The 12,359-nt window shown below is 46.1% G+C and overlaps 1 pseudogene; it reads left to right on the top strand.

Moving 5' to 3' along the window:
* Positions 1-8,708: 8,708 nt before the first annotated feature.
* On the top strand, positions 8,709-8,794 carry LOC120096089 (U4 spliceosomal RNA; annotated as a pseudogene).
* Positions 8,795-12,359: the final 3,565 nt, after the last annotated feature.

Raw genomic sequence — 12,359 nt, forward strand, 5'->3', positions numbered from 1 at the left:
TTCCTAAGTAAAGCAGAATTCTACAAGCCTCAACTTTCCATCTGTCCCAAGCTCCATCGGGACTCACAGGGGACGCCAGGCATCCTGTGCCTCATCCACCTGGCCCTGGAGGGACAAAGAGCACTGGAACATCAACCAGGGAGGCCAGGCTAGCCCAGTCCTTGGAGTCCAGACAGGATTGACAGCCAAAGTCTTGGGTAAACGGCATCAGCCCATCCGTTTCCACAACGCGGTAGAGTGGACAGGGACAGGCCCCGGTCATTCTTTGGTTCCTTCCATGGGATGCTGGCTGTTAAGTGAGGTCTGGGACCTCAGACTGCGCGACTATACGGAGCCGATGGACACCTACAGGAGCTGCCCGCAGGCAGAGACGTTTGCCAACAGCACGCAGCCCTGCTGTTTGCTTGTTTGTTGTTTTCATTTTAATTACCTTTATTTAGAGAAGGAGTCCTGTGCGCCACATTCCCTGTGTGAAAGTCGGAGGACAACGCCCACGAGCAGGGTTATCACCTCGCAGGGTGTGGACCTCAAGTTCTAACTCAGGTCGTCCAGCTCGGTCGCGAGTGCCTTCCCTGGCCGAGCCCTCTCGATGGTCCTTGGCTTAGTTTTATTGCTGTCTATGGTGTTCTTTGTCTGTTCTTGAAAGAGGGATGACGCTAACCATTTGAAAATGTGCAATTCAGTTGTGCCTGTCACATGCAGGAGGATTACAAATTTGAGGGCAGAACTGGGCTTTATGGTGAGCTGAATATTGTCTCAAAAAATTAAAATTAAAAAAAAAAGGCTGCAGATATAGCTCAATTGGTCTATGCATAAACCCAGGGTTTGATCTCTAGCACTCCATAACCAAGACATGCTAGCACACATTAGTAATCCCAAAACCAATGAAGGGGAGGTACAGGGACACATGTAGAACACAAAATGGTGGCTTCTTGGTTGGGGATTTAGCTCAGTGGTAGAGCGCTTGCCTAGCAAGCGCAAGGCCCTGGGTTCGGTCCCCAGCTCCGAAAAAAAAGAACCAAAAAAAAAAAAAAATGGTGGCTTCTTGTTCCCAGAATAAGAAATGTCAGGAAAGCTCAGGGGCAAATGTCTAGACAGAGCCAAGAGTGGGGACGGCTGGCCCAGTAACCTTATAAAATACTGAAGTTATTGTTCAATGTAATGGACTTCCGGCCTTATATTTCTCCCATCCCAAATTATAAAGCTCTTTCTTTCTCCTTTTCCGTAGCTCGTGTCTTCTGTCTTTCTAGGTCAATCAATTCTTTGTTCCTGCCAAGGAACGAGTTTGGCAATGCCCTAGACTACTTCCAACACTCCTGTTACACCGGGAGGCGGAGGCAGGAGGATCAGAATACTATATAGCAAATTCGAAGACATCCTGAGATACAGAAGACTCTGTCTCAAAAAGAGAATATGTTGAGCCTGGGAAGATGGCTCTGTGGTTAAGAGTTTAGTAAGTACTACTCTCGCAGAAGACCTGAGTTTGAGTCCCACTCATGCCAGGTGTCTCACAACGACCTGTTCCAGGGACACATCTGGCGTCCAGAAGCACTGGCACTCACCTATACATACCCACACAGAGACACGTAGTCATAGACATAATTCAAAATAAACACAGATCTTAAGAGAGAGAGAGACACATGTGCCAATCACATGTGTCTAGGAGATCTCCGGTATTGTGCAAACCTCACCTTAAATTTGTTCAAAAGCCCTTTTGTTATCTGGAAAGGAAGCTCCATTTTCTCTCCTGTTGTGTAATCCTGAAGTACATTGCAGAGCCCAGACTCTTGGCTTTCAAAGGAGAGAATATTGGTTTGAACTGTACACGGGGACAGAGGAAGGCAAAGAGCTAAGGGTCAAGGGTACCCTTCAGCTGGGCAGATGGTTTGTCTGTGTCTGTTTGTTTGTGATGAGATCTCCCTATGTCCCACAGGCTGGCTTTAAACTCGTGATCCCGCCCCTCCAGCCTCCCGAGCAGTGGGTTTACAGGACAGCATGGGTTTACTGTGGATGTCTCATGGTGATGTTAACCTTTGCTGTCAACTTCACTGGCTTTATAATCACCATGGAAACACACCTCCGGGTGTGTCTATGAGGACATCACCAGAAAAGTTGGACCAAGGAAGGAACGTGAGTGACACCCTCCAGTCCTTCCAGTCCTGGCCCATTAGCTTCCAGATGTTTCCCTAGCTCTGCCTCCTAACATTTTATTCTTTGCTGAAGAAAATGGAGAGAATGAGGGGCCTGGGGAGGTGGCTCAGTAGTTAGAATATCTGGGTTCTATTCCCTGCAACCATATGACGGCTCACAACTGTCTGTAACTCTAGTCCCAGAGAATCCAACGCCTTTGTTGGGCATTCTTTTTTAAAGATTTATTTATTTATTATATATGAGTGCTCTGTAGCTGTCTTCAGACACACCAGAAGAGGGCATCAGATCCCATTACAGATGGTTGTGAGCCACCCTATGGTTGCTGGGATTTGAACTCAGGACCTCTGGAGGAGCAGTCAGTGCTCTTAACCACTGAGCCATCTCTCCAGCCCTCATTAGGCATTCTTGGACACCAGACACAGACATGGTAGTGCACAAACATACATGCAGGCGAACGTATATTTTTTATATATTTATAAAACATAGGTCTTACATGGAGAGATATTTATGTATTTTTAGATGTTTACATATATTAGATGTGTATATTTGTATGTATGTGTATGTATATGTATGTAGGAAGGAAGGAAAGAGAGCTGACTACCAACGTGCATCTCTCTCTGCTTCCTGCCTAGGAATGCCTTTGCCACCATGCCTTCCCCACCATGGTGGTTTGTATCCATGGACCCAAATTAACCCTTTCTTCTCTAAGTCGCTGTTGTGATGTATCTTGTCACTGCAGTGAGACAAGGAACCAACGTACCCACCGAGCTTTACCTGAGACGTTGACTAATAAGAGGCAGCCCATCAGGAGACTCTCTTGATCGCCTCTGAAAGACACCAATTAAGCTGAGGAGATGGCTTGATGAACACACTCTTGTCATACAAGCCCAAGGACCCAAGTTGGGATCCCTGGAGGTCGTGTAAAGCCAGACATGGTGTCACAGGCATTAGACCCCCAGTGTTCCACAGGGAGGTGGGAGGCAGAGACAGGACAAGATCTGGAAGCTGGGCCAGCTACCCTTGCAAATGCAGCCTAAGTCCTTGTCAGGGACTGACACTATTGATTGTCCTGAGACCCCCACAGGTGCATTGTGGCACTGGTGTTCCCAATCTCACATACATCAGACACATATACACATACATCGCATTCATACATACATACATACATACATACATACATACATACATACTACACACACACACTTTCTTTCTCACACAGACACACTCTGTCATACACATAGGTATATGCACGCACAGGTGTGTGCATGTTTATGCACACGCACATGCACATTCAAATACACACACTCATGCAACACTGTCACACACACACACACTTTCAAATACACACACTCATACACACACTGTCTGTCACACACATACACACACACACTTTCTTTCTCTCACATACACATCCTGTCATACACATAGGAATATGCACACACACACACATTCAAATACACACACACTCTCTGTTACACACACAGGTACACACACACACACACACACACACACACACACATACACGATAACAACCCAGGGGAGATAGAGCGCATGCTCAGAGCAGCAAATCAGCTAATAGGAGGGGCCACTACTGGAAGTCTCTAGCTCCTGCTGTACCCAAGGACATTTTTCACCCCTGATTACTATAGCAGAGCATCGGGTTGGTCCTGAGACTTTTCTCACCCTCCCTTTCCTTGGTCCCTTAGCTGACACATCAGCACACAAAGTTAACTAACATTCACAGGCCTGGTGTCCTTCACCCTCCACGTAGGGGCCTAGCCAAAGACATTTATCTCTAAAGCAAACAGAACTGTACCCAAGTCTGTGACTGACTGTATTTGCTGATGATGTCATATCTGCCCCAAGCTTTCTGATCAATGTGACTCAAGGGTGAGCAGCTGGCTAGTCAGAGTGAGTAACGTGCTAACCTGCCCAAACCGGCAACAAGGTGACCCCAGGGTGACCTGGACCTTGGAGAACAAAGTCGGGGTGAACCTGACAGAAGAGACTAGATTGCTGATTCCAAGAAATACCAATAAAGGGGTTCTTAGTGTCCCCCAATCTCATACATCACCCTCAACAACTCCACATGGGTGAAGCTTAGAGTATTTCAGTAAATTTTGGAAAGTAAGGAGTGTTGGATGTCATCGCTCAGACCTGTAATCCCAGCTACTCCAGAGGCTAAGGCTAGGGGTTAATGCACACAAGCCTGGCCTAGCCTGGGCTATGGAGTCAGTTCAAGAGTAGCCTGAGCTACAGCAAACTCTGGTTCTAAATCTGAAAGAAGAAAAGGGGAAGAGGATAGGGGCGTGGCTTAGTGGCAGAGTGCTTCCATAAAATTCACCAACCAACCAATACTGGGATATTGGGTGACAAAATCAATTCAACATAGGGAAAGCAATTTGAGTGGAGGCAGCAAATCAGGCCATGTGTAATCATTTCAAAAACAACAAAAGACAAAATAAAAAAGAGAAAGAAAGGAAGGAAGGAAGGAAGGAAGGAAGGAAGGAAGGGGAAGGGAAGGGAAGGGAAGGGAAGGGAAGGGAAGGGAAGGGAAGGGAAGGGAAGGGAAGGGAAGGGAAGGGAAGGGAAGAAAATTCAGTTTCAAATACAAATGCATGGGAGCTACTGAACCTGCAGAGAAGTAGAAATACACCAGGACTAGGACTACGTTCTCCAGGATGGGAGCTTGCAGGGGTGGGTAGAGGAGCACTCAGGAGCTGTCCCTTTGAGTTGCAATCTCCACTAACAGTGGAGATCAAAGGTAACCTCAGAAGGGACGGACAGAGACAGCGGCAGGACCTGTGACTTCCCAGGGCCTCTTCCTAGCCAATAGCCCCAGCAGAAGGAAGAGTGGTATCCACTTGACTCATCCTGCACATTCCAGGGGACACCCTGGCATTGAGTCACGTGGTAGCCTGGAGCCTGAACAGCTCCATCAAGAGACCTGCCCTCAAGGAAAGCACGACCTTTCACTACCCCCTCAGGGTCATTTGAAGTACTGCCCTCCCCCATTCCTGGTGATAGAAGCCTGGGACAAGCTGTGACTAGCCCTGGGGTCACAGGGTCATTTACAGGGAGAACTGTGTTTGCCAGACTGTTTTTTCCTGAGCAAAGAACACTGAATATGTGCTTTGTAGCTTGTTCCACTATGATAGCAGCAGTGATGTTAATGGTGGTGTGTTCATGCCTGTGTGTGTGTGTGCGTGTGTGCGCACGCGCACGCGCATATCTGTGTGTGCATGTGTGCACATGTGTGTGCGCATGTGTGTGCACATGTGTGTGCATGTCTGTATGTGTGTGCATGTCTGTATGTGTGTGCACATGTGTGTGCATGTGTGTGCATGTGTGTGCACATGTGTGTGTATGTCTGTATGTGTGTGCATGTGTGTGTACGTGTGTGTGTGTGTGTGTGTGTGTGTGTGTGTGTTCACCAAATCACAAACAGGACAGATCCTGGGTTGGGGAAACTGGTTTTCTTCCTTTTTAAGATGTATTTATTCTTTCACAATTTCATATATTTTATATAAATATATATGTAAATATATAAATATATACATATATATGTATATATAAATATATATAATGTACAAATATTATATCCCCCACCACTTGTCTACTCTTATACCCTCTCCTTCCTCCTCAACTCCTCTTCTCCCCAAAAAAGTCATCCTCCTCTTTTTTTTTTTTTTTTTTTTTTTGGTGCCCCACTGCATTTAGCTTAGAGTTGCGTACATGAGCTTGGGTGGGGTTATTTACTTCAGCAAGGGCAACTTACCAGTGGCTATCCCACTGAGCAATATGGCTCCCCCTCCCTCAGCAACTAGCCTAGTTCTCTGGGGATGCTGTGCTCTCCACCCCTCCACCCTATCCCCTCCTGTGACAGACTGTTGATGGGCCCCAGTCTTGCTCAGGCCACCAGTGCTACTGTGAGCTCATGGGGACAACTGCCATGCCATGTTTAAAAGATACTATTCCATGGCACTCCTGGGGGAAGTGGTTTCTTATCATAGCCACACTTAGCGAGAGCTTGAAAAGGATGCTCCCAGAAGCCATGCCTCTCTAGAATAACCTACCGCTTCTAGCCCCTGGATTCTGATTAACCCATAATCAGCTCAGTCAACTCAGGTACAGGGAAATGTGGATGCCCAAATATTCATCACCTTTGTGTCAAACATCTAAATGTCCCAAGACCTAAGGAGCTCTGAAGGCCGATCTGTGTTCTAAGCTAAAGTCTTTTCTCCTGGAGGAAGGAGATGGCCCGGTGTGTACCGTGCAAGCATGAGGTCTGAGTTTGATCCCCAGCATCCACATAAAGTTGGGTGCTGCTTCGTGTCCTATAATCCTAGCACCGGGGAATTAGAAATAGGAGAATTTTCTGGAGCTCGCTGGCCGGTTAGACTAATCGAATTCATGAGATTCTGGTTCATAAGAGAGATCCTGTCTGAAGATCCATTGGAAGCAATTGAGGAAGAAACCCAAGGTTGTCCTATGGTCTCTACATACCAGGGGCATGTGTACATGTATGTACACATATGTGCATGTGAGTATATGTATGGGTGTGTGCACACGTGTGTGTGGGGGCATGCACATACAGTGTATTTCAATATATTCTCCTTTTGTTTTCAGAGGAAAGTTACAACAGCGAGAGATCTCTTCCGAGGATCAGGAACTAATCTAAGGGGCCAGAGATGTGCTGTCATTTCACCAAGTAATACTCTGTGAGTATCCTCCTGTCTGGGGACTTCTAAAATCAGTATTGTTCTTATTGTTACTTTGTGTCATGTCTTGCGGCCACAATGAGTGAATGACTTAAAGCAAAGTGACCTTTCTTCACAGGGGTTCTACTTGCCAGCTCGTGAAAATAGCTCTGAGATTCACTCACTAGAAACATGGATGTAAAAGGATGCCCATTGGGGCTGGGGATTTAGCTCAGTGGTAGAGCGCTTACCTAGGAAGCGCAAGGCCCTGGGTTCGGTCCCCAGCTCCGAAAAAAAAAAAAAAGAACCAAGAAAAAGGATGCCCATTGAGTACAATGAAATAAAAGTACTTTGGGGGGGGAGTGGCTTAAGGTTATGAGCTCAGGGCCAGTGAAGTGGTCCAGTGAGGCAGTCCAGCGGGCAGAGAAATTTGCTGAGTTTGAGTCCCTGGAACCCAGGGGGTGGAAGGAAGGAATCACCTCCCACAAATTGTCCTTTGATTTCCATCTGGGAGCCATATATATGTGCACCCACACACCTACACACAAATAAATAAATGAAATAAGGTTTTTAATAAGAATATGAACTCATAGACAATGCAAGATTTTCTCAGGATAGTCACTGTTTCTATATAGCTAGTCTTTGCTACTTTGTGGGCTCTTCTCCCTCCCCCACCCCCTCCCCCCTCTCCATTTCATTCCCTAACACTAGATGGGGCAGAAATAAGGAGAGGGGGAAGAGAGGAATTAGGAAAATCCCCCAACTCTAATTTGGTTCCTTTTGTTTCCTCTTTGACCCCCGGCTACTAACAAACCACAATCAATACACTAAATGACCAACGACCACCAACCCTAACTCTTGGGGTCCTAGTATTTATATACTCTCTGAAACATTCCCGGAACTACAAACGTCACAAGGTTGCAGAAACTATCCGCAGCCAGCAACACCACGCCTCTGCTAGAGCATGAGGCAAATCATAGTCAGCTGCTGCAGCCGGTCTGAAGCGGCCCCACATCCCCACACCTGAGATTAAAACGAAAGCACATTCTTATAATACTCGTGGGTTTTTTTTAAAGATTTATTTATTAATTTATATATGTACACTGTCTCTGTCTTCAGACACACCAGAAGAGGGCATCGGATCTTATTACAGATGGTTGTGACCCACCATGTGGTTGCTGGGATTTGAACTCAGGACCTCTGGGAGAGCAGTCAGTGCTCTTAACCACTGAGCCATCTCTCTAGCCCTTTTTTCTTTTAAAGGAAACCAAAATACCAGAATTCTCACCACATTTTTTATCAGATCTTGCTATCTCAAAATGATGCCTCAAACTGAAATACTGTCCAATATCAACTTCCACAGGACCAAGATTGTACCAGAGAGCTGAGGTTACAGGTGTGAGCCACCTTCCCAAGTGTCTTTGTCAGTGTTCTATTGCCGGGAAGAGACACCATGAAAACAACTGCTTTTTTTTTTTTTTTTTAGATTTATTTATTTATTATATATAAGTACACTGTAGCTGTCTTCAGACACACCAGAAGAGGGCGTCGGATTTCATTACAGATGGTTGTGAGCCACCATGTGGTTGCTGGGATTTGAACTTAGGACCTCTGGAAGAGCAGTCAGTGCTCTTAACCACTGAGCCATTTCTCCAGCCCGAAAACAACTGCACTTATAAAAGAAAGCGTTAATCAGGGCTGGCTTACAGTTTCCGAGGTTTAGTCCATTATCTTCATGGCAGCGTGCGGGGAATCATGGTGCTGGAGAAGGAGCTGAGGGTTCTATATCTGGATCCACAGGTAGCAGGGAGAGAGAGTGACACTGAGCTTGGAATGGGCTTTAGAAACCTCAAAGCCAGCTTTGCACAGTGGCAGTATCGTAGCCAATGAGGTTTATCTAAGGCGTGATTATTGCTAATTGAAAACTTGAAACCTCAAAGCCCACCCCTAATGGCATACTTCCTACAGAAGACCACACCTCCCAGTCCTTTCAAATAGTATCCCTCTCTGGTGACTAAACATTCAAATCTATGAGCCTGTGGGAGCCATTCTCATTCAAACCACCACACTAGGCTTAATAAGTCTTCTTTAAAATAAGAAAGGATTTGTTATTTTTACTTTTTTTGGGGAGGGGGACAAGATGTATATACATAGCCTTTGCTGTCCTGGAACTCTTTTTTTTTTTTTTTTTAAGATTTATTCATTTATTTTTATGTACAGCATTTTGCCTGCATATGTGACTGCAGGCCAGAAGAGGGCACCAGATCTCATTACAGATGGTTGTGAGCCACCATGTGGTTGCTGGGAATTGAACTCATGACCTCTGGAAGAGCAGTCAGTGCTCTTAACCGCTGAGCCATCTCTCCAGTCCTGTTATTTTTATTTTATATGTTTGCATGTTGTCTTAGGGTTCCCATTTCTATAAAGAGACACCATGACCAAGGCAACTCTTATAAAGGACATTTAATTAGGGCTGGCTTACAGGTTCTGAAGTTCTGTTATCATCATGGTGGGAAACATCCAGGCAGCACAGTGCTGGAGGAGCTGAGAGTTCTATATCTTGTTCCAAAGGTAAACAGGAGAAGACTGTCCCCAGGCAGCTAGGAGGAGGGTGTCAAAGCCCACCCCCACAGTGACACACTTCTTCCAACAGGTCCACACCTCCTAATAGTGCCACTCCCTGGGCCAAGCATATTCAAACCACCATACATGATTTACCTGCATGTATGTATATGCACCATGCATGTTCCTGGTACCCACAGAGTTCAGAGTAGGCTACTGGATCCCCTAGAACAGAGTTACAAAAATCTATGAGCTGCCATGTGGGTGCTAGGAAGAGCCAGCTATAGGTGCTGAGCCATCCCTCCAGCCCCAAGAGTTCAACTTTTTTTTTTTTTTTGGAGCTGAGGACCAAACCCAGGGCCTTGCGCTTGCTAGGTAAGCGCTCTACCACTGAGCTAAATCCCCAACCCCAAGAGTTCAACTTTTAACAGTATCTGTCCCCCTTCAGTCTCCTTAATCATATTCTAACTTGATCTTCTATGGTTCTTCCAAACCATAGCCATTCCCAAGATGAAAGATTTACATGTAATACGTTTCAAGAATTCCTTCTGTAATGTTTAGGCTCGGCTGTCCAGGTGACAGCATCTAGAACCAGTCACCTAGGTGACAAACCCCTGGGCGTGTCTGTGAGAGAGTTTTAGGGTTGTATCATTCAAGGTTAGAGGCTCTAACCTACCTAAATGTGGGCAGTTCCATTTCGGGATCCGACATCCTGGGCTGAGTAACTGGGCCTGTGAAGAAGGGGCAGCGTGTACAGCGCTTGCTGTGCAAGTATGAAGAACTGATTTTGGGGGGTTGGGGATTTAGCTCAGTGGTAGAGCGCTTGCCTACCAAGCGCAAGGCCCTGGGTTCGGTCCCCAGCTCCGAAAAAAAGAAAAAAGAAAAAAAAAAAAAAAAAAAGAACTGATTTTGGATCCTTAGCACCAACATAAAAGCCAGGCATGGGGGCAGGAGAGAGGGATGGCTCAATGGTTAAGAGCACTTGTTACTCTCCCAGAGGACCCAGATATGATTTCCAGCATGTACACGACAGCTCACAGCTATCTATAACTCCAGCTCCAGGGATTCAAATGGCCTCTTCTGGTCTCTGAGGGCACCAGGCATATACAAGGTACACATAGATATGGCAATATTCATTTGTAACCACCGCACTACAGGCCAGAGGCAAGAGGATCCCAGAGATTCACTGGGCAGCCAGTCTCCAAGTTCAGAGACTCGAAAAAGAAGGTGGAAAGAGATTAAGGAAGAAATCTTGATGTCAACCTCTGTCCTCTACACAAGACGATACGTGTACCTGTACACGTGTACACACATGTACATACACACATGCACAAGTACACATGCACGCCCCCCCCACACACACACATTCCCTCCTTCCTGACTGTTGATGTAAAGTTGACAGCCACCTCAAACTTCCGCCCTTATGCATTCCTTCCTATAGTGGACCGTACTCTCGGGCTGAGCCAACACAAAACCTCTGTCATGGTTAACTTCAGCTTCACCTTGACACAACCCAGAGCCACTTGGGAGGAGGTGAACCTCAATCGAGGAGTTGCCTCCAGAAAGTTGGCCTACGGTCATGTCTGTGAGGCATTTTCTTGGTTGGTGACTGATGAAGGAGGAGCCAGCCCACTGTGGGTGGCTCCATACCTAGGCTGTTTAAGAAAGGGAGCTGAACAAGCTAAGGGGAAGCCAGTCATTAAGCAGTGGTCCTCCAAGGTCTCTTTCAGTTCTGCCTCCAGGTTCCTGTTGCCCCTGCCCTGATGGTGGGACTGTGTCATGGAAGTGGAAACCAAGTAAACACCTTCCTCCCTCGAGTCATTTTTGGTCAGTGGTTTTATCATAGCAAAGGAGAAGCAAAGAATGAACAGTCTTTCCTTCTCTTGCTTTTGTCAGGCACTATTTTGTTATGTCAGTAAGAAAGATAACAAATAGGGGTTGGGGATTTAGCTCAGTGGTAGAGCGCTTGCCTAGGAAGCTCAAGGCCCTGGGTTCGGTCCCCAACTCCAAAAAAAAGAAAAAAAAAAAAGAAAGAAAGAAAGATAACTAACGTACGAATTTTTTTTTGAGTATTTGTGATGTTTATCTGTGTTGATTTCAAGCTAATTGCAAACGCTTCCAAAGTTTAGGAGCAATACAGTGGACCCTTGGAATCCTTCCACACCCTTGGAGTCAGCCAAGCATGAATTGAAAACACTCAGATTGTACTGTACTCAGAATATGCACAGTTTTGTTTTGTTTTGTTTTGTTTTTCATTATTCCCTCGATAGCTCAGTTCCTTTCCCTAGCGCTGTGGTAAGTTTACTCTGGCAAAAGAACTTGAGGAAGAAAGGTCTTCTTCTGACTCACAGTCCAAGGGTGCAGTCCATCATGGTGGGAAAGGCCACAAGAGCATGAGGCAGCTCATGAGCACACTGTGGCCACAGCCGGAAAGTAGAGAGAGATGAATGCATAGTGCTCAGTTTCCTTTCTCCACCTATACAGTCTCGGATTCCAGCCAGGGAATGGTGCCACCCACAGTGGGCAGGTTTCCCTACCTCAATTAACACAATCAAGATAATCTTCTTACGCATACCCAGAGGCCCATCTCCCAGGCTATTATGGCATACTAGACAATATAGTATGATACATTTTTACTAATTGTTCATACCATGTTAGGGATTATAGATTATCTAGAGATCATTTAAAGTATAAAGGAGCAAGCTGAGGCTGGAATATAGCTCAGCTAATAGAATGCTTGCCTAGCATGCTCAAAGCCCTGGGCTCTGTCTTAGCACCAGGTTGTATAATACCTGCAATCTTAGCACTTGGGAGGTGGAGGCAGGGGGATCAGAAGTTCGAAGCCATCTGTGGCTACCTGGAGAGTTGGACGCCAGCCTACAGTACATGAAATGCTAGACAAAGAAAGGAGGAGGAAACAGAGCATGGTGGCTCACGTCTGTCATC

This window comes from Rattus norvegicus, chromosome 12 (genome assembly GCF_036323735.1).
Source record: "Rattus norvegicus strain BN/NHsdMcwi chromosome 12, GRCr8, whole genome shotgun sequence".
Classification (NCBI taxonomy): domain Eukaryota; kingdom Metazoa; phylum Chordata; class Mammalia; order Rodentia; family Muridae; genus Rattus; species Rattus norvegicus.